The sequence below is a fragment of the Stigmatopora argus genome, chromosome 19 (genome assembly GCF_051989625.1).
Source record: "Stigmatopora argus isolate UIUO_Sarg chromosome 19, RoL_Sarg_1.0, whole genome shotgun sequence".
Taxonomy (NCBI): domain Eukaryota; kingdom Metazoa; phylum Chordata; class Actinopteri; order Syngnathiformes; family Syngnathidae; genus Stigmatopora; species Stigmatopora argus.
In genome coordinates, this window is record NC_135405.1 from 7,409,389 (window position 1) to 7,422,052 (window position 12,664).

At 38.4% G+C, this 12,664-nt stretch overlaps 1 protein-coding gene across 1 annotated transcript in view; it reads left to right on the top strand.

The window, feature by feature from the left end:
- The first annotated feature begins 373 nt into the window (after nucleotides 1-373).
- The window catches only part of sipa1l1 (signal-induced proliferation-associated 1 like 1), a 40,326-nt gene continuing 28,035 nt past the window's right edge, over nucleotides 374-12,664 (top strand). Inside the window, exon 1 of the mRNA XM_077587297.1 lies at nucleotides 374-581. The gene's annotated coding sequence lies outside the window, so the exon portion shown is untranslated. The remainder of the gene's footprint in view (nucleotides 582-12,664) is intronic.

Here is a 12,664-nt window from a genome sequence, read left to right on the forward strand (position 1 = left end):
GCTTTACACTTTGAAGATTTCAACCTCAGGAATGATTAAAAATACTATAGTTTAATACCTCCCTCAAGGTAATGTCTCACATGTGAAGGAGAAGAAAAAAACATATTTCATATGCAGTATGAAACTCACTGACGGTGTTCTTAAAGTTTATTACACTGAAATTGCCCCACTCTTCAATTGTTTGACAGAAATTGTGTTGCCAAGGCAACACGCTCTGTCTCCAGAGCAGTTTTCCCTGATCTCGCGAGACTGCAGCGCATAGATTCCACGCTTGTTCTCGCGAGAGTTCGCGTATGGCCGGAGAGGAGGGTGACCTCATCAGTGGCGAGGGGCGGAGCGAATCGCAGCAACTTTGGATGAACTTCTGATTTGAACCAACCAGAGGCGGCAGGCGCACTGCACGGGAAGAAGCGGACTCAGCGCGGACTTTATTTTTATAATCATTCAACATACATATTTAAAGTACATTTTTTTCCCAATGAAGATCAGCGACTGAGTGACCAAGCTTTGAATTTGATCCTTTACCACACCGTGAACGAAGGGAAAAAAGTGACAATCAGAAGGTTGCTGTGAATGAAACGGTGAGTACACGCACGCGTATTTAATCATTAAAATCAAGGCGTTTTTGCGATCGGATTTTAATTTTTTTGTCTTCGATGTTTAAGATCGTCTCTGTGTGCTGTTTGTTTAATTCGTCTGCACTTTTTCCGACTAAACTGATCGTAAAAAAAGTTTGGACAGCAGTAAAAACAGCGCAAGCTGATTGTAATGAGTGATTGATTTGTGCTTAATACCAACGACATGCAATTCATCATTAACCAGTGTCGTAAACACCATCGCTTTGCAGTTCATCGCCTTATAATTTGATTGTTTTTTTTAAGCGAAACGCTAAATCTACGGCTCTCCGTGGAGAAGTAGGAAAGATTTTTGAAGAGTGACCATCCGATTGTTCTGTTTTGTAAAGAATATCGGGATGCTTGCCGCAGCCACTCCCCCGCTTTCCTGTGTGTATGTCCATCCTCTCCCCCGAGACGCTGCATCTGCTGCTGAGATGATTTATTCACATTTAAAAGAGGCTTTTGTGTCATTTCATCTTTTTTTCCCATGTGCAAGGTTATAATCTTGTGTTGGTTTGACCATTTAGATGTTTATATCTAGGTATTACAAGTGAGTTGATGAAAAAGTGCGGAGCAATGCTGATGATTGTTGGTGTGTTTAAAGCTCAATGATGCTCAGTAAATACTTCACCCATCAAAATGGTGGTCGACTGTGGAGGCTTTTTTTTCTCACCTTTGCATGGTGACACTTTCTCAATTCAATTGATTGGTCTGTGCTGAATTGGATCAATGCAATTTTACTTACATATTTATTGTTCTATGCATTTGTAAATTGAAAGCCCAACTTCTAATATGTCGGTTGCCATCACAAGTAACAATTCAGAGTCCAAAATCTTATCTCATTTTCTGAACCGCGGTATCCTCACTATGGCCGTGGGGGGCGCTGGAGCCTATCCCAGCTGACTTCGGGCCAGAGGCGGGGGACACCGTGAATTGGTGACCAGCCAATCGCAGGGCACGAGGAGACAGACAACTATTCACACTAACACTCGTACATACCTAGGGGCAATTTAGAGTGTCCAATCAGCCTATCATGCATGTCTTTGGAATGTGGGAGGAAACCGGAGTACCCGGAGAAAACCCACGCAGGCCCGGGGAGAACATGCAAACTCCACACAGGTGGACCGACCTGGATTTGAACCCGTGTCCCTAACTGTGAGGCCAACACGCTAACCACTCAGCTGCTGGGCCGCCCCAGAGTCCTAAATGAATCATGAAATACAGTTTCATGGGCAACATTTTGCATACGAGAAGGACAACCACATGCCATGCCACCCAGTTAAGAAATTGTTCTTTCTTTACCAAGAAAAAAAAACTGGTCTGGTAATGTTTTTTTCTGGTACGGAAACCAGCATATGTTGGATATTTTAGCACAGCAGCATGTAGTTGCCTTACATATATTTTATTTATTTCTACTATGTCTGTATTCTTTCCTGCTGCGTGATGGCTGTTGCTTCTCCTTGCCTCACTCCACCCCCCACAATTCCTTTCAATCGTCAAACAGCAACTTTCCTCATTTTGTTTCCTTCCTGTTGGGAAGGCATGCCAGGAAAATGACTTTGTCATCATTCCTGTCTTCTTGGCTCACACTATCTCCACTAACACTCGCACTCCTGTTCTGTTTTTTTTTTATTTGTTATTTTTTGGCAGTTGTTTATAACTTCCTTCAAACTTATCAATTGTGGGTTCCACCTGTTTAAGGAATGTTCTGCTCCTTTGAGAAATACCAAGTTAACCGGTAAGATGATTTGTTGCCTGGGAGAATAATAAACAATTTCCTATGATCAAGGACAGAAAGTGTTTCTTTGCAACACCATTGTAGTTTTGTTTTTTTAATAAGTTATTATTATGAAAGGGCGGCGGCTGAATGGTTGGCACGTCAGACTCACAGTTCTGAGGTCCTGGGTTCAAATCAAGGTGGGTCCACTTGTGTGGAGTTTTCATGTTCTCCCTGGGCTGCGGTGCATTTGTTTATTTACTTTAATCAACCCATTGGCAACGTTATTGGTGCTGTCCCACTGACATGACAGTAGTTTTTTTTAAATACTGCTATTCCAAAAGACATTGACATTTAGATGAAGCAACATACAAAAGCTAATAAAGCATGCACATGTTGCCAGTCTTTGATGCTTGCTTAAATGGGGTCTGCTAAAGTGTGGTGGCATTACACTTACTAATTTTGCATGACCTCCAAATTGTACTCGCTTTTAGGTTTGCTTAGCCAGTTGGAAAGCCCCTTAGTACAATCATGGTCATGAGAACCTAAAGACTGAATAAATTATAAAACTGGCTCAAGTTTGAGATGTATTTGATTGATCAGCAAATGTAAAAAAAATAGAGGTGATAAAGAGTTAGCGTCGCTATTCGGTGCCCAAGTTAACAGGACAAACATGATGCACAGATGGAGAATCCTGAGAACAGGCGAGTCACACTTAGATTCATTAGAACAATGCTCCAATCTCCCCAGAAATGTGTACAAAGAACAAATAACACCAGATAACTATGTAGTGCACAAATGTTAAATTTTTTAACCTTTAGTTGATCATGATCACTGATTGAGAAGAATTTGAGTTTAATTTTGGTGACTAAGTGTTACTTATTTACAGTAACTGATCAAAATGGTAGAAATAGTGAACAATCCCTGGAAAAGAATCAATTGTTGATGGTTTGCAAGCCATTTTTCACAATCTAGTTGACTCTAAAACTAACATGAAATTGGAATTTATGAAAAAACAAAACAAAATCATGATCATTTTTTGGATACTAATTGAATAGGCTTGCCTTAAACCCCTTGTCTAGTAAGTTGTAAGAGAGTCAACTCCCGGCATCCAACATTTATGGAAGTGTTACTGAAATTCCCACCAACTGCTTTGCCATCTGTTTCCCAAATCCAGGCAGAACTCTGAAATATCTTTCTTGTTGTATCTTTTATGTTGTTAAATTGGATGCTTGCATTGGAAAAACACTTTTCCGACACAAACTGTAAACTACAGATGTCTTTGTAGTTGTATATAAATGTATGGCTAAAAATCTACGTGCCAGTGCCAAACATGAAATAGCCTTCCTCGTGCCGGGCAATAAATATATATATATTTTTCCCGAATAACACGATTAAGAAAATTGCATTGTTTTTCTGGTAGCTTCCAATACTTGTTTTTAAATTTCAGCTCCAACTCATAGTTTAATTATTGTCTGTAGCTCCTTGGGAATTCAGTGGTAGCAGTGGGAAAGACACAAATGTGTTTTGATATATATTCAAGGCTGCCAAATTAGCTGAATTATATTTGGTCTTTCTGGCCTTGCAGTTGAATATACAATCTGACATAAAGACAAAGATGATTAGGGTAAGATTGAACACTTTGCTGTGTTCAAAACCACTTCTGACAATGCAATGTTGTGGAGTTTTGGATGGGTTTTTTTGTAATTAGGTCTGTGACATGTCAAAACATGTTAAACCTTTTTGTACAGCGATTTAAGTTGTTGCTCAAGGATATCAAGGATCTGGAGGTTTTCCAACAATGGCAAGCAATAACCAAAAGTATGCCACACAAATTGCATGACGCTTCACGTTACTTATTTTCTGTTTTATTCCAGACAAGATACCAGGATATACTATTGATCTTTCTAAGCGTAATATGACAAACCTAAAACAAAATGTGTGTAAAAAAATATTTAACGGAAATCACAAAAAGACATCCTTGGGTTTATCTGACCTTGAAATCAATTTTCACCCGAGAGCGATAGTGAAAAGAATGTAAGCAGAGATATTAATTACACTGCGTTACTAAGTCATATTGTCTCAGAAACTTGGAGTTTCCAAAAATAATTCAGCATTGGACCTTCCACTGCAAAATGATAAATAAACAGTAGTTACTTAGTAGTTATTTATTTGTTATTTAAAAAATCCCAGTGTCTAATTATTGTTCATAAGTGAGCCAGAATGCAAATCTATACTACTAAGAATTAGGTCACAAAGCCACTGTCTTCAACATCTGCCTTGCAGGTGGTGATAGCGGAAACCAAAACAGGAAAGTGCTGTGCCATTTCACTTAGTGCTCTTTGCAACATGATGTTGCCTTTAGTCAAATGGAGGTAGGGGTATGAAATACAGGTGATAGTCCTTTAAGGCTGATGTTCTTAAAGTTTATGTCCCCCAGGTTACTGCAAAAGCCAGATGTTTTACAGAAGGAGCATTCGTAAATTTATTTATATGTGCTTTTAGTTGAGCTATGGGACTACAATGATATGCATAGTGAACCAGGACAATAGGGATGACATCAGAGTTTAACTCACGAGAAGAACAATCAAATTAGTGCCCTTGTGAACTCATATCACCGCTGTCTTTCCCGTGTGTTGCAATATTTGGGTGTGTTTATATACTGGATTTGTATCAGACTTAGAGCATTTGTTCGGGTTTTTTGAGTTGCCACACTGCTAAAATACTGCTTAATTTGTTTGCTTTATTTCAAGATATTTTTATAGATATGTTAGATATGTTGGGGTACATGGGAAATTACTCAAAACAAAATGAGGCAGAAAATGTGGAACAAATATGTCTGGGGTATTCCATGAAAAAAGTATTTTCGAGACTATGATTTTAGGGTGTAAACTATCTGACCCATTGATCTCAGCAGTATTCCCACAGTTTCATGGTATTGCTTATTCTAGCTCTCCAGATGTGAAGTAGTGGCTCAATCAGTGGTTTTATTGATATAAGACATGGGAGGTTAACCAAGCTACTGCTTTCATTTGGATTCAACTGTGACTTAGAAATGCTGTTTTGTACTAAAGTCCTTCCTCCTTTCTACAACAAATTGCCCTAAAGTAAAGGGGTCTCTTCAACGAAGGGCCATTTTAAAAATTTATCACTCCACTTCTCCTGACATTCTATTTTTCTGTCTGTGTAGTGTTTAGACTGTAGTTGCATATATAGATAAAATGGTGTTCCACCCCTGTTATTCAAGAGTATGACCTTTCTAATTGAACTTTTTCTTCAGTGTGTAAGAAACTAAAGGGTTAGTGCTCAAACCACATTTGCTTTCAGATTCATTGAACAAATGTTGCCAGGCAACAAGTGGAGACCTACTTTGGGTGAGTACTGCATGGTAACAAAATTTGTTTCAAATAAGTAATACCCTGAAGAGATGAATGTCATCATTTGATCAAATCACAACTTTAAGGAGATTACACCATTTTGAGCCAGATATATATACTAGAGTGGCAATACTTAATCACAGTAATAAGGCCAATAAATTATCATTATATTCTAACCATGTTAAGAAGAACTGTAAACTGTTCAGTGACCCCAGCTTTAAACTTTTCAAGTTGAATCTGCCATAAATATTGTTCAGGTTGTGTCAGGAGCATAGAGATGTCTTCTAGCAATGCACCTCTGCCTGTAAATAGCCAATGGTGCGCGAGTGGGAGGCAAAGTGGTAGGAGGGGTGGTGCGAACAGTGCCTGCGGAGGTGGCGCTGTGTTATGTAATCTTGGATGGACCCAGCTGTGCTGTGTTGTTTAGCCCATTTAGTGAAACGTTGTATGCCAAGTGAACAAATGACTTCACCTGTGCTTGTTGGGGCTCCAAGATACAAGAGAATACACTTAACTATAGTATATTGAAGTTATCCACCAAAGAAATGTCACTTTTAAAGGCAACATAGAACAAAATAAGCACATTAAATAATTAGATTTTGTATCTTTCTGCATGGTAATAATAATAAAAAAGCAGGTGAAACAATAGGCAGCCCACGTTTAAGTGGCCATTGTCAAATAAGGCCAATGTTCTGCACGGCAAAAAGATGTTCTCAGCATTCTGTTGAAAAGCGCAACCACCCACCAACAAAATTCTCTCAAATATCACGGCAGAACAAAAAAAATGCTGAAATTACTCCACGATGGGTCAACACATACATCAAACACTAACATGACAAAGTTGAGTATAACACTAATTAATTAAAAAATCTTTGCGGCGCTCGTGTAGCCAGCCAATTTAAAAGTGCAATCTTTTTATTCTCCGGCAACACCAGTCTCTCTCCTCTAGCCCTGTTGCCATGACAGCACAGTCAATGCTGGTTGATAATCACGAGACCTTAGACTATAAGTAGACTGATTTTGAATTGGACCAGTAAATACTATTTTTAGTCATACTTTAACCCTTTAGGGTTGACTCTTGAAATGTAGCAGATAATTATTCAAGACATTGCCGACAAATCTGTGACGTAATATAGAAAATCAATCATTGTTAGAAGTGTTTGGATCATCCAGGCCCCAAATTAGTGCTTGTGTGGAAAGTCCCAGGATGACCATAGTCAACCAATGGCTTGACCCTTTAATTCATTGAGTTGCAGGTCTAAGGCCACTGCTCAGAAAGCTTAGCAGTGGACCTATTATTTAAAGGGCTTTCTCTGTTCCCCTTTGAGACATGCAAAGCCTCGCATCTGTCAAAGTGTCACAGAGTTGTCTGCTGCCCTATCCCCCCAACATTCTTACAGCAGTGATTATTAAGGAAACCTTGCTCACAGTTTCTCACGACCATCAAACATAGTTGTCAATATGAGTTCATGTCTCTTTTGTGTTGACTTGGCCTGCAGTGTTAATTGTTAAATGTGAATTTTAAAGATATGATAGGAAATTTGAAAATAAATAATAATACATTTAACAGTTAAAATGCAATATTTTATGTAAACTGAATTTCTGTTAAGTGGGCACTCAATATTTCAACATTTTAGGGAAAGTGCAAATTTGGGTAGTAGTGTAACCTCAAAATTCTATGTTGACAATAATCTTGTGTTAAAATGAGTCAGGATTACTCAAAATAGCAGGTGATTTTTGGATAAAAAACTATTTTAAATAAGCTTGACTTCAGTTAAGTACTTTAAACTATGTATATATATGTATTTTTATATAAGTATCTCTTTCTCTTTTTATATATATGTACATTATTCAGTATTGGTCTTTACTATGACTTTAAATTTACTACTTGCATCGTGAAACTAGTGAATAAATGAAAGTTGGCACCATATGTGTGGATTATCACTGAGTTTTTTTTATTTTTTTATCTTTGAGATAGAGCTGTTGTAGCACTAAATTATATTATAATTATCAAGCATTTGCCACACTGTTCCCAAAAGGCGTCACACATTCCTACTCACATTAACTCTAGGAAGATAACATTGTCACCACTTCACAAGACTGCTGAGAAATAGTCACACTCTATATGGTGTCCAAAATTGAGCTTTATCCAACACTAAGGTTCCTTTTAGTCACAAACACAACGGTAAAAAAATGCCTTATATTGAGGAAACGTTATAAACAAAGTCTGTTAAAATATAAGCATGTGTATGACTGTATTAACATTTTTTTGAAGTGACTGGACTAGGTGGCAAGTGCTGTCCTGCTAAATCTCTAAATAATTATACTTGTTAGCTGACGAGAAAGAAATTGTTCCTCTACTTTTTACGTCCTGCCAAACATCTGGACACTATCTATTTTATGATCTGCAAGTTGAGCTTGAGTCTGAATTCAGGCTGTTCCAGCATGATTTGTATTGTCAAGATGTCTCATGGAATCCCGCCCAAAATACCCATCTTCTGAAACGCTTATGCTCAATAGGGTCAAGGGGGGAGCAAGTGTCACCCTGAACTTATTGTCAGCCAATTGGAGGGTGCAAATAGCCAAACAACCATTGACACTCAGAATTCCAGACGTTTTAAGAGTTTTCTAGCAACTGTCTGCATGTTTTGTGAATGTGGAAGAAACCAGTGTACATGCAGAAAACCCACACAGGCACAGGGAGAATTTGAAGCCTCCATATATAAGTGTCCCTTTACACATTGGTTTAGTAATCAAAAAATTCTAATGAAATTGGAATAAATATGGAGACAAAGGCTGCCATTGAGTCCCAGAAATTGGGCATTGTTTTTCAAGTTAGTTACGGACATCTTGTTCACTTCCATGTGGGAGATATTCTCACATTATTTGGATCACACAAATCCTGCATACTGTTGTGCTTAAATGTTTTATGCTTATTGTTACAAATCTTCAATGCATTCATGTTAGGAACAAACACATGGTTTGTATTTCAACACTTTAGGTTAAGTTTGACTGGGCTACCCAATTTAAGTAGACATGATTTGGAACAATCAAACAGTTAAATTGGCATTAAAGTGGATTTTTACATTGATTTTCATAACCTTGGATGCAATTTTATCAGGATTGCATGCCAATTTGTGTTAAAAGTGCCATTGATCTTCCTCATATATACGACATGTTATCATTCTTCAACGAAAATGTTTTTTTAATTATTTTTTCATTGTAACCAAGTAGTGCATGCCAATTTTGGTGTTACTGCTATACCTACGTACATGGACGGAGTGCAGCTGTAAAACTTTCTAATCTAATTTTCTTTCGAATTGGCGTTTCAGAAGATGTGTTGTGTGTCACTGTTACTTTAACGTTTCTCATGCTCGTGTTTGCCAGCAACTATCAGTAGTCTGATTGCTTTGTTATAGTCAAATTGCTGATCCCAATTCAACAAAACACATTTTAGCTGTTCATCTTTGATTTTAACTAACCTGGTTGTTCTTTAGAATGGTCCAGCATGTGTGTGTGTGTGTGTGTGTGTGTGTGTGTTTGTGCACACACAAACATGTTTTCAGTGTGTCTGGACTCTGAGTTTGCTTAGTTTTGAAGGTTTCCCCATGACTGGCATGAATTGCCCATTAGCAAGCCTCATTAGGCCTGATGCCAGCATACAGAAACAGCCAATGGTTAGTTAAGTTTGGACTTCTAGCCTGGTAGATTCGTAGACAATGGCGGTGCAGACTGCATCAGGTAAGAAAGATATGCAGGTGTTGGAAAAGATAACTGAGCTTGGCTCTTCTTCTTGGACAGCTCCTGTGGCTGCAGCCTCTTATGATCAATATAGACTACTTCCCGAAAGATAAAATGTCTGTGCCATGTACAAAGTTGCAGTCATTTTGTTTTGAGTTACAGTGATGATACTATTTCTGTCATAAAACCAGCAATGAAACTCAAAGCACAACAATGCCCTCTCCCTTTACTTTATGTATTTTTAGGTGGCATCACTTTTGCTAATTCTCTTGTACTCTATAGTACATAAAAAACTGATTCATAGAGCATATAGGTCACACAGGTTATCAAGTGTTTAGGAATGAAACACGTTTCACAAATTCCACTGTGGCTTAGTAATGAATGTTAGGATTTTTATATAAAGCCTTATTTCTTCCCTGTGTATTGTCAAGTGAGGTTGAGATTTTTTTTCTCTCTTGCAGTTTCTACTGCGTTACAATCCCTTTGTGTGCGTTTAAATATAATACTTATTAATGTGATTCTGCTAAAAGGGGGGCTGTCTGTTCTTATCTAGAGAAAACAGCATGTTTGTAGAAAAAAAGTTCTTCCCTCCCTAAGTATTCATTCTTCTACTCCTCACCCCATGGATGACATTGTGAATAGAACAGGCAATGGTATCGCAGAAAGTGCCATTTTTTCCAATATAATGTTGTTATTTTGTGATTTTCTTACAAGTCTGGGAAAAGTGATAGTGATTTAAAAATCCGAGCTCTCTAAAAGAAGTCATCCATGACTATATTAACCTTGCCCCAAATGTTGAGATGGAACTTCATTAATAATATTCAAGGAGGTTTTGTGATGTTTTGGATACTCATCGCTGAAGAAGTCGTGTGTCTCTCTCACTCTCTCTCTCTCTGTCAAGTGTTGTGCTCCCCCAAGTCATTTTGGCATGTCCTTGGAAGAAGTCTCTGACTAGTGCAGGCTAAGATGCATTTGCGTGCAGTGACACTGCTTGCAGGGCTTTTATCATTATGACTTTGCTTCTTCTGCTGCCTGGGTTTCAGCGTCGGTGCTGTAAGGAGAAATGGATGTTTAAAGGGACTTAAGGGTAGTTGACTTGATGGACTGACTACTCGCCTCTTACATCCATGTCTCACTCATCTCCTCCCACATGCTCTCACATTGAGCGAGGAATCAATCTGACTCTCCCCCATTATCTCCCTCCCTCTCTCTCTATCTGCTGCTCCCTCTCCGCCACCTCATTCTGGCCCATTCGTTATCAATCGAATACTCTCCCCTGTAGGCATAAATGAGCGTGTGCCTCTCCAGTTCTGCTGCAATCATACCAGATCCCATTCGAGTTTTCAATGGCACATCTTTTTTACCCACTGTTTTTTTACCTATAATGGGGCAAAGAATATGCAACATTTCAAATACTGTTAATTCTCTAGCTATATGCCGGATTTGACAGTGAAATTCATGTTTTTGCCAACTTGTACAGGATTAATGATCACAATCCTGCAAGCTCAACTTTTCGCTTATCTTGGAACTTTTTATCTTCAATAAAACGTTCAGATTAACAAATTCATGAGTCTTCTTGCCGGAGGGTTTTGTATCGACCCACCCACTTTTTCCCCCATTTAATTTCATTCTATACTCAGAATTCATATATTCCCCGTGAATGGGGCCATCCCAATAAATATTTACAAGGCCTGGTTGATATACAGCTTTTAAGAGGGTTAACCAAATATTACCGATTTATCATCAAATTTACACCAGCTTTTTCTTGCGAACTTCCAAAACATGTAGATTTGATCTTTAGGGCATATTTACGACAAGGAACGGGTGTGGTAAAAAAAATAGTAGTGTTTTTACTTTAATGTTAAAATTTAGGTACTTGTTGAAGAATGTGAAAACGTGTTTTCAGTGTTTAAAACCTGTTGTTCTTTTTCACTTATGGAACAACTAGCCTTGAGGCTTTTGTACTTTTTAAACATGCAGAGGAACAAGAAGCAATTTATGCAATGTGAGGAGGCCACCAAATTAACTTATTTACACCACAGAGCAGCAACTTTTGCTAACTCAGTCAATATATGACAACCGTCCAACTTTAATACCGAGTGTGTCAGCCTCGCCCATTCCATGTTCAACTTGCCACTTCCTGAAGCAAAATCAGGAAGTCTCTGAGATGTTTCCTGTTGGTATCTGGCCTAGCTTTGTTACTTTTTTTAACTGTTCTACTTGAGCAAGCCCACAACAAAAAGGACATTTAAATCCACAGAAGGTACACTGTATAGCAGTTAGATTTTTATCAGCAGTTTGTAGTACATCCGCTTTGTAGACAATCTTATTTATCCCACAACCAGTCATCTGATCTCATCACTTTGAGTACACATGTACTCTACTGCAAACTGTGCGCTACTTCTAGTCCTCCACACTCCTCTTCCCTGTTCCAACTCTGATTCCCACGCAGAATGTGCCAGTTTGGAAATCAGCGCCGTGCTTCTGACGTGATAATCCGACTGAAAATAAATAATTCACCTGCTATTCTTTCTGGGCCTAATTTTCCAATTATTAGTGTAGACTTCACAAAATTCCATCCTCACCAGCACCTGTACTACGTAAATGAATGAGTTTATGATCATTATTTTGATTCTCTTTTAAAACTCTTTAATGTAGGATCTTCAATCATGAATGCATATTTTTTTCCTTCCATTTTTGGACATCATCTTCTTCCCGCATTGCCTTGTTATCCATTTTTCTCAAGTCCCTCTCCTCATGGTCCCTATCACATGTTCTCTGCTCAGCATCTCCCTATCTCAATGTTAATTACACCAAAGCTCCTTTTCTCTATTATTCACCACTCAGTATTGCTATTTCTGTCATCCTCTGTACCATGCCTGATTTAGCTGTTAGCAGTAAGGGTCTGCATTGGCTGTTGAAATGAGGGGAGGTGTGAGCGTAGGGGGGTGCATGTACTGGATCCCTATGCAACAACAAACGGCTGTTAAGCGTCACCTGATTGGCTCAGATTAGAGGGCTCTTTGGTAGCTGTGTGGAGGAGGCTCTTGTAGAGGTTCAGCTTCATTATTGCAAAAAGAGCACCACTAACTGATGAATGTGTCTGTCTTATATTTGATCAGTTTGATGGATATTCGATTCATGATTTTGTCGAATGGTTTTAAAACTGTTAACCTATATGATTAAATTAATGTATAATTTATAGTTAAGGG